Source organism: Poecilia mexicana, unplaced genomic scaffold, assembly GCF_051168715.1.
Source record: "Poecilia mexicana isolate PSO_F unplaced genomic scaffold, ASM5116871v1 scaffold_2, whole genome shotgun sequence".
Taxonomy (NCBI): Eukaryota; Metazoa; Chordata; class Actinopteri; order Cyprinodontiformes; family Poeciliidae; genus Poecilia; species Poecilia mexicana.
In genome coordinates, this window is record NW_028263371.1 from 37,452,728 (window position 1) to 37,460,255 (window position 7,528).

At 37.8% G+C, this 7,528-nt stretch overlaps 1 long non-coding RNA gene across 1 annotated transcript; it reads left to right on the forward strand.

Annotated features, from left to right (window-relative positions):
* Nucleotides 1-1,579: 1,579 nt before the first annotated feature.
* Nucleotides 1,580-5,788, forward strand: LOC148160853 (uncharacterized). Its single transcript, XR_015766091.1, has 3 exons — nucleotides 1,580-3,136; nucleotides 3,674-3,832; nucleotides 3,930-5,788. It is a non-coding gene; the product is annotated as an uncharacterized LOC148160853 (long non-coding RNA).
* The last annotated feature ends 1,740 nt before the right edge of the window (nucleotides 5,789-7,528 follow it).

Consider the following 7,528-nt stretch of genomic DNA (forward strand, 5'->3'; position numbering starts at 1 on the left):
TGCGGAGCACATCTCCCTGCAGTCGATGCTGCATGCACTCTCCATGCGCCAGCCGTCACTCCACGTCTTCAGGAAAGCTGTGGTTTCTCCGCAGTGACGAGGTTGATCTGGATGCCAGATCAGGCTTTTATTTTGAATGCAGAGAAAGACAAAACAAACAGGTTGAAGGCCAAAAAATAAGAGAGATGGAAAACAGTCAGAAAAAAAGGTGAGAAAGGTGTTAAAAAGACTGAACTCTGCTCTCTGCATGAACCTAAGTGACGGTCGTTAATCACGTGTGTGGAACTGCATCCTCAGAGCTATCAGTGGCAAATGGCAGATAATCTTCAAATTAGAATCTAATTAAAAATCCATTTCCTTGATTATTTTAATTTCCAATAAATGCACAATGTCAGAATATTATAAATATTTATAAAATATGAATATGCAGTAGTTTTTAGTGCATTTTAGTAGAGAATGTATTTAGTATAATAAATGCAGCGCTGCATTAAATTATGGAAAATTATGGTTAAAAAAAGAAAGAACATATGCTTTAAATTCCAGTTTAAATGGTATTTGCTGTCTTGTGTAAAGGGCTTTATGGATTTTCATAATTTTTTTGTTACTAAGATTTTCATTTTTTGCCTTATATTTTTTTAATAAATAATTGTAGTGACATTTGAGGTATTTGTCTGGAATAATCTTAATAATTTTAGCCAATGGAAAACGCCCAGTGTCTTTTTTCACCCTTAAAATTGTGCCTCATGTAAGAAAAAATACATTTCTGATTTGAGTAAAATAATTAGTTCAGTGAACTGGTGGATCCTTTCTTCCAATACAAAGAAGTTTATTCATTGATTTTTAAACTGGATGATCGATATTTCAAAAGACAAAAAACAAACAAAAAAACCCAAACAAAACAAAAAACCCCCAACAATATTGGAAATTAAACAATATATAAATACACATTTACAATAATACAGGGAAATACTAATACCGAAAGCCGGCAGGAAAGGCTGGGGTAAAAATACGGTAGTTTCTCGGCCAAAACAGGAGACTTGACAGGTATGGTACACAATCACAAGAGAGCTTGGCACCTCCTCTTCATCCTGGTCACCAGCTTGGTCAGACACTGCTGCGGGATGCCATCCCATTCTTCTGATGTTGAGAGTCAGCCAGTGTGGTTGTACTGGCCACTCAATGAGCAGCACACCAAAGTCGGTCCCAACTGTGTTCAACAGGGTTGAGGTCAGAACTGCAGAAATGCCATCGCATCCTCTCCACTTCTGGAAATGGTCAGTGGGAGTGACGGTTAGCATCCTGGAGAACAGAGTTCAATCCAAATTAGGGAACATGATATTATTGCCACTGGTTGCAAAATCTCATCTTGATATAGTTCTCTACTGAGATGTCCTCTAATGATGAGGAGCTTTGTTTTTCCAGTGAGAGAGATGAAGCCAACTACCATCACGCTGCTTCCGACAACAGCGGTTTGGTATTGGCAGGTATTGCAGGTTTTTAAATCGGAGTCAACCCGCTTAATCAACTCTGTTTCTCTCAATCCATTAATGCAGGTTAGTCACCAACGTGGCACAAGGCAAGAGGACATAAATAAGATTTAAAACAGCCTAAGATTTATTAGGACTGCTATTATAAACAAATGATCAATCAAACACAAATTGAAAGTGTTGTTCTCGTTAGATTGATTAATTTGGCTTCAAGCATCAATATGACGCTAAACCTAAGCTACAAACTAGTGTTGGATCTATCGGAGGCATCTCAAGATTTTACACTGTTAAGCATTTAAAAATGGATGCTGAGGCACAGTCTGTCACAAGATGCAAGTTGTTTGAATTATTGAAGTTGACGTAATTCATTTTTACACCTCGACTCCGTCTGGCTCCTTATGAGGAAGAAACGGTGGTTTGAAACTTTAGCACACCACTGTGGTTGCACAAATTAGCGTGTTGGGAAAGGTATTCATCACTATGTGAGAAATTGAGCACTCAAAAAAAGAAAAAGAAAAGTCAAGGAAAAATGTTAAAGACCTTTAATTGCCTACAATTCATACATTCCCTTAGTTGTTTAGAAAAACTCGGTATGAAAACGGAGTTAAATGTGTTGCATCCAGAAAATTTGTGCAAAAAAAAAAAAAAAGAACAAAGAAAACGACAACAAAAACTACATATAACTTCTGGAGGTACATGTTAGAAAAAAACGGTAATGGCTGTAAAATAATAGCTTGTTTATTATTCTTTTAAAAAATACAAAATAAAGTCTCATACACGCAACATTCATCCATCCATAAAATTACATAAAATACTCTCCCTCTCAGCCATCCTGCTCCACTTGCAGATATTTTTTAACCTATTCAAAGTGACAAATGCTCTTTTAAATCATATCCACCATAGATTTCGGCATTTTACATTTTGCCAGGCAAACAATGGCTCACATTATTTTTGCTTTTACTGTCAGACTGCTGTGTTTTGCGCTGACACCCAAATGGACATTCTTGCACATTCTGGAGGGAGACTGAGTTAATACTCGATTTGTAAAGCAGATTCTTATAGTGTGATTGCCTTCCTCAAGTCTGAAGTCTTACGTTTGCAAATATCTGAGATAAAATGTCTGTAATTTAAAAAAAAATTAAAAATCTGTGCCTTGATCCATTCTTTAATCTCACACAATCCTGTTTAGAGTAAGTGAGAGTTTGATTTCACCCCCAGTAAAAAAAAACAAAAAAACAAAAGCAAGCTGGAAACCAGCACATTATATTGAAAAGTAGTACCTATTGAACTTGTTCATATTTTCACAAACTTCACAGATGTTTTTTTTTTCCTTCAAAAGTGAGATTTGTAGTTATCTTCCTTAATCCAGCCTGCCTGTTCAGGTGGACTAGATTGCTGCTGTGGCAGACTTTTAATTTTCAGATGGTGGATTAAGCAGTACCATGTGAGTTCCCCAAAGTTTTCCATATCGTTTTATACGCTAACCGAATTAAAACTCTTCATCTCTTTATCTCTGAGCTCTCTGCTGTGTGTTCCTCAGTCTTCATGTTTGATTTCTAATGCTCTCACAAACCTCTGTGGTCTTCACAGACAGAACCACTGGCTTTTACACGGAGACTGAGCCCCACGCAGACGGCCTCGTGTTAAAGGTAATTAATTACGCCACATTTTCTTTAGAGGCGTCAAAGATTTTCAATCACATTTTTGAAAAACCTGTGAAGCGTGAGCAGCTTTGTTAGGCACTTTATGTTTTTTCTTACTTGTTTCTTTATCTGGTTTTTGTTCATGAAGAGGTTTCACTAAACCAATTAATGTAGATGTTTTTCAAACCTTCGGGCAAATAAAAATAATAAAAACAAACCCCTGAGCATAAGAGGCAGCAGATGTGTGTCTTACTCAAAGGTGGACTATCCTTTTATTCACAAATTTCTGTCCTAAAGGTGTGTGAAGGTGTGATGAAAACATGCACACCATGTGAGCTGCTGGTCTCCTGGGTTTGCTTACTCCGAGGTGTGAAAAGTGCTCATGTGTGTTTTTTAGCACATGTATTTGTCCGCATGTGATTTCCTTGCAGGCGGTCGGACGCTCCCGAGCTGACTGGCCGTGAGGGATTATTATGGGATTAGGGGTTTCTCGGTTACCACGGTGAGATGATAATCACAGTGGCTGTCCTTTGATCTCTACAGGGATAGCAGCGTCCGTCAAACAGGAGGCTCTCAGCGCTGCTGCGAGCGTGAACATGTGCTGGACGCCTTCGCCTAGCCGGGCGTTGCATGTGGCGCTCGTGTGTTGATGTTTTGTGTGAATCAGCTGTCAGCTGTTGGACGAAAGGAGGAGACAAAAAGGTTTTTTTCTTTTTTCTTCTTTCTCCCAGCAGAAGATGAGTGAATTTATGTTATATGGAAATAAAATATGGCTCTCGCTCCCCTTTCTTGCCTCCAGATGGTCCCTGTGGAGAGAGGGTGATTATCTGGCCCATCTGAGACAGGGAACCTGAGAGTGTTGATGTTGGGTGGGCAGTGCGGTACCACGCCAAGTCTCCTGTCCCCAGGAGCCTGAACACGATCCCCTTTACCTGCCCCCCCCCCCCCCCAACACACCCTCCCTTTCGTCTCTCTGGTCCTCCGCCCTCCCTCCCTCCACCACCACCCCACCGGCTTGGCTTACTGCAGCTCCCCAGAGCACTTGTCTCCACCCTGAGATAGACTTTCTCCCTCCTGACAAGGCACGGCCTGGATTACAGGAATACCTGAACACGCTAGAAGAAGGTGACAAGTGAGACAAAAAGAGGGGAAAAGCAAAGAGAAACAAAGGGAGGTAACTTCTTAGGTGCAAAACAGTCTGCAGGGGCAAAGTGGTAATTTGGAACTTAGCAGAGCATTCTGCTCCGAGGTCCTCTTTAGCTGCCCCATAAATAAACAACAAGGGGTCAACGTTGGTGATGCCGTCATCGTTTTGATTTTCAATCTTCAGCAACCTGCCTCCTTCTTCTTCTCTCTCTCTCTCTCTCTCTTTCTCTCTCTTTCTTTCTCTCTCTCTTCTTCTTCTCATCATCTTTCGTGTTCCCGCCGCCTACTAATCAGGCCGAGTCTTTGGTTTCTCTGCCTCCGAGTGATCTGAGTTTATCAGAGCTGCCTGTCAAAGCCACAGGGGTCAATGAGCGGTGCTGTCGGACCAGAGCGCCAGGCAGAGCCAAACACGGATCGAAACCCGAAGAGACGCTGCTAAAAGCCTCAGCAGAGGAATGATAACAAGATAAGCTAATGTTATTATAACAAGCTGCCTCATAGTTTAGTGGGATCTGGACTTTTAAAGATTGATCTGTGGACGGGTTTTATAATTGAGTGCAACTCTTGTGCAACAGCACCTAACTGAATGTACCAACATATTTTGAAATTCTTTGAAATACTTCGCAAATACATCTTACACATGCCACACATTTTAGAAGTGTCTCTTTCAGTGTTTTCTATGAGGTAAAATATGATTGTCTTGGAAAACATTTTCTTTTGTATTAAGAAAATAATTACACGGATGACATTATAATCTAATGTAAAGTTATTGATTAAATGTGTTTTTAAAGTTTTCCAGCTGTAACTTCTCAAAGCTTTTTGATCTGTGAAAACTGAAAATATTGCCATTCGTCACCATGGAGATCTGGATTTGCAGGATTAATTCAGGAAGCATAACAATGATGTGGGCATTGACAATTAATCTTTATACAATTATTTATTCTATGACACATTTTCCCGATTCTACAGCTTCCATCCTTTTCATTTTTTGAGTCATCCCACTATGTAGCATTGCTTCCTATTGTCTTGCTAATACAAGACAATAGGAATCAATGACATAGACGTACATGCTGCTGCAACTGTTGAAAATGATTAATTTTCTTATGTTTATTTGATTTTCTGTGCCACTTTAAGGATCTTTCAGTCATTTCTTCTTTCCACAACCCAACCTCCATAGATCGCTCAAGTTCTTTTATGTAAATCTAATCATTTGAGTACAAATTATTGTTAAAACAAAACAAACAAAAGAAAAACAACTGTTCTATGTAAAACGTCTGAACTTGTATAATTCTGCTTTGGGTTTAGGTTTTGGCTCTCATCCTGGATTTGTCCCTGCAATGAACATCTCACCACATTTGCAACATTTAACATAAATAACTGTTTATCACATTTACTAACTGATTGAAGATCATTGACAATATGTATAAAAATACTCGTTGTTTTTATATAATAACGTGTTGTGATGTCTTCCATATTTATTGGAAGGTTTAATAAAGACATGCCTTCAAACAATTCCTCTTTAATACTATTAGATTAATCTGACTCTTAGAGTAACTTGAGTATATTAACATAGTGGATAAAACTCCTTCATTAAGACTTCAAAGATTTTTTTTAAATTACTTTACAACATTGATGTGGAAATAGTGAAACCCCAAATAATTTCTATAAAATAAATATTACTGAAGTATTTTAGTTTTCCAAGACTGCTTTTAAAATCGTGCATTGTAATCCTTGATTTCATTTGTCTGTGTGATGTAAAATATATTAAAATGTAATTGAAATCATGTTATACAGAGTCCCATTATTCCTAGGCTTGATTCAAAAATGGAAAATTAAGAGAAGCTATTTAAGAAAAGCAGTTTGATCTTTATACATCAGGTAATGGTTACAAGTTAATATGTATGGTGTAAACTTTGGAATTAAAATAAATAAGAAAAAGCAGAAAGGAGGATGTAAAGTGCAGCATTTATTTTCAGTGGGAGATTATGTTTCTGCAATAAGAGAAGAATTAATTTTTTTTATATAGTTTTTTGGACACACCTTTACCTGGTGCTCCAATAAATGCAAAGGGAACTGGATATTGTAAGATTTGACAAAAGTTGATTTTATGATGCTTACAAGATCAATATGTCAAAAACAGTTGCATTTTTAAAATTTGTTTGGCTATCAAAAACTTTCCTCCTTTTTGTCCCGTTTCCTCCCCAACCAGCCACATTACTCTAACGATCAGAGTCAGTGTTGTTAAACAGCTTGCATGGTTAAAAATTGTCACTACAAACAAATTAAATAATTGTGTTTTGCTGTTAATAGTAATTATGGAATACAATACTTATGTATTAAAGTACAGCAGCTTTTATATATGTCTGTAGTTGAATAACGGGATTTATATTCTGGAAACGTTAAGCTATAGTTGTTGTATAATGCATGTAATAAATTTGTCACTGTCCTACTCTTTAAATCAAAAAGAAATCTGACAGTGGTGACCACATTTCTGCCGCTTTCTTCTTTCTCTAACTGGAATAAAACCTGATTTTGCTGCAGATAAAAATAGCAAATCCTCAGAGGCGAGTACCTTTGATTGAATTAGTTCCAGACAATTTGAATTTCAATTAATTAACGTTTCACCATACTTCATTTTTACAGTACATACTAAGAGTCCTAATTCAAATCATCTATACTTTCTAATTTAGAAATTTAAAAAATGGGTAATTTTCCTGCGATTTCCGCCCCTGCAGTGGATTCCTGAGAAACACTGCTGTTCATTCAAAAGAGGGCAGTGTAACCACACTTGCAGGTGATGCTTTCCCCTTTTTTTTCTTCATACAAACATTTTTTTTTCCACAAACGTGCATTGTGTTTTTCTTTTTTTAACTTTGCAGTCAAGCCTCTCTTACACCATCTTGTATTTTTTCCCCCTCAACTTTCTACTTTTTTTAAATTTTTTTTTCAAATGAATAATCTTTGGGTCGGGGCAAAACAGTTGGAAAATATTAAGTATGGCTAATTTCAACAGACATTTTCAACAGTTAGTGAAAAACGCAGTGGTCAAGCTGTGAGAAAAAAAAGCTGCACCTGGTAATTGCTGCAACACCCACTGACCCATGAGCAACGTGCATCAGCATACACCTAAGAAAATTGCTTCATAGTTAGCGCATTATTGTTTCAGTGATGGCGGAGAGGTTGCCTTGCCTGGCCCTGGGTGGCATCATTAACACAGGCTGGAGCAACACGTTTAAATCAGATGGCTTTGTC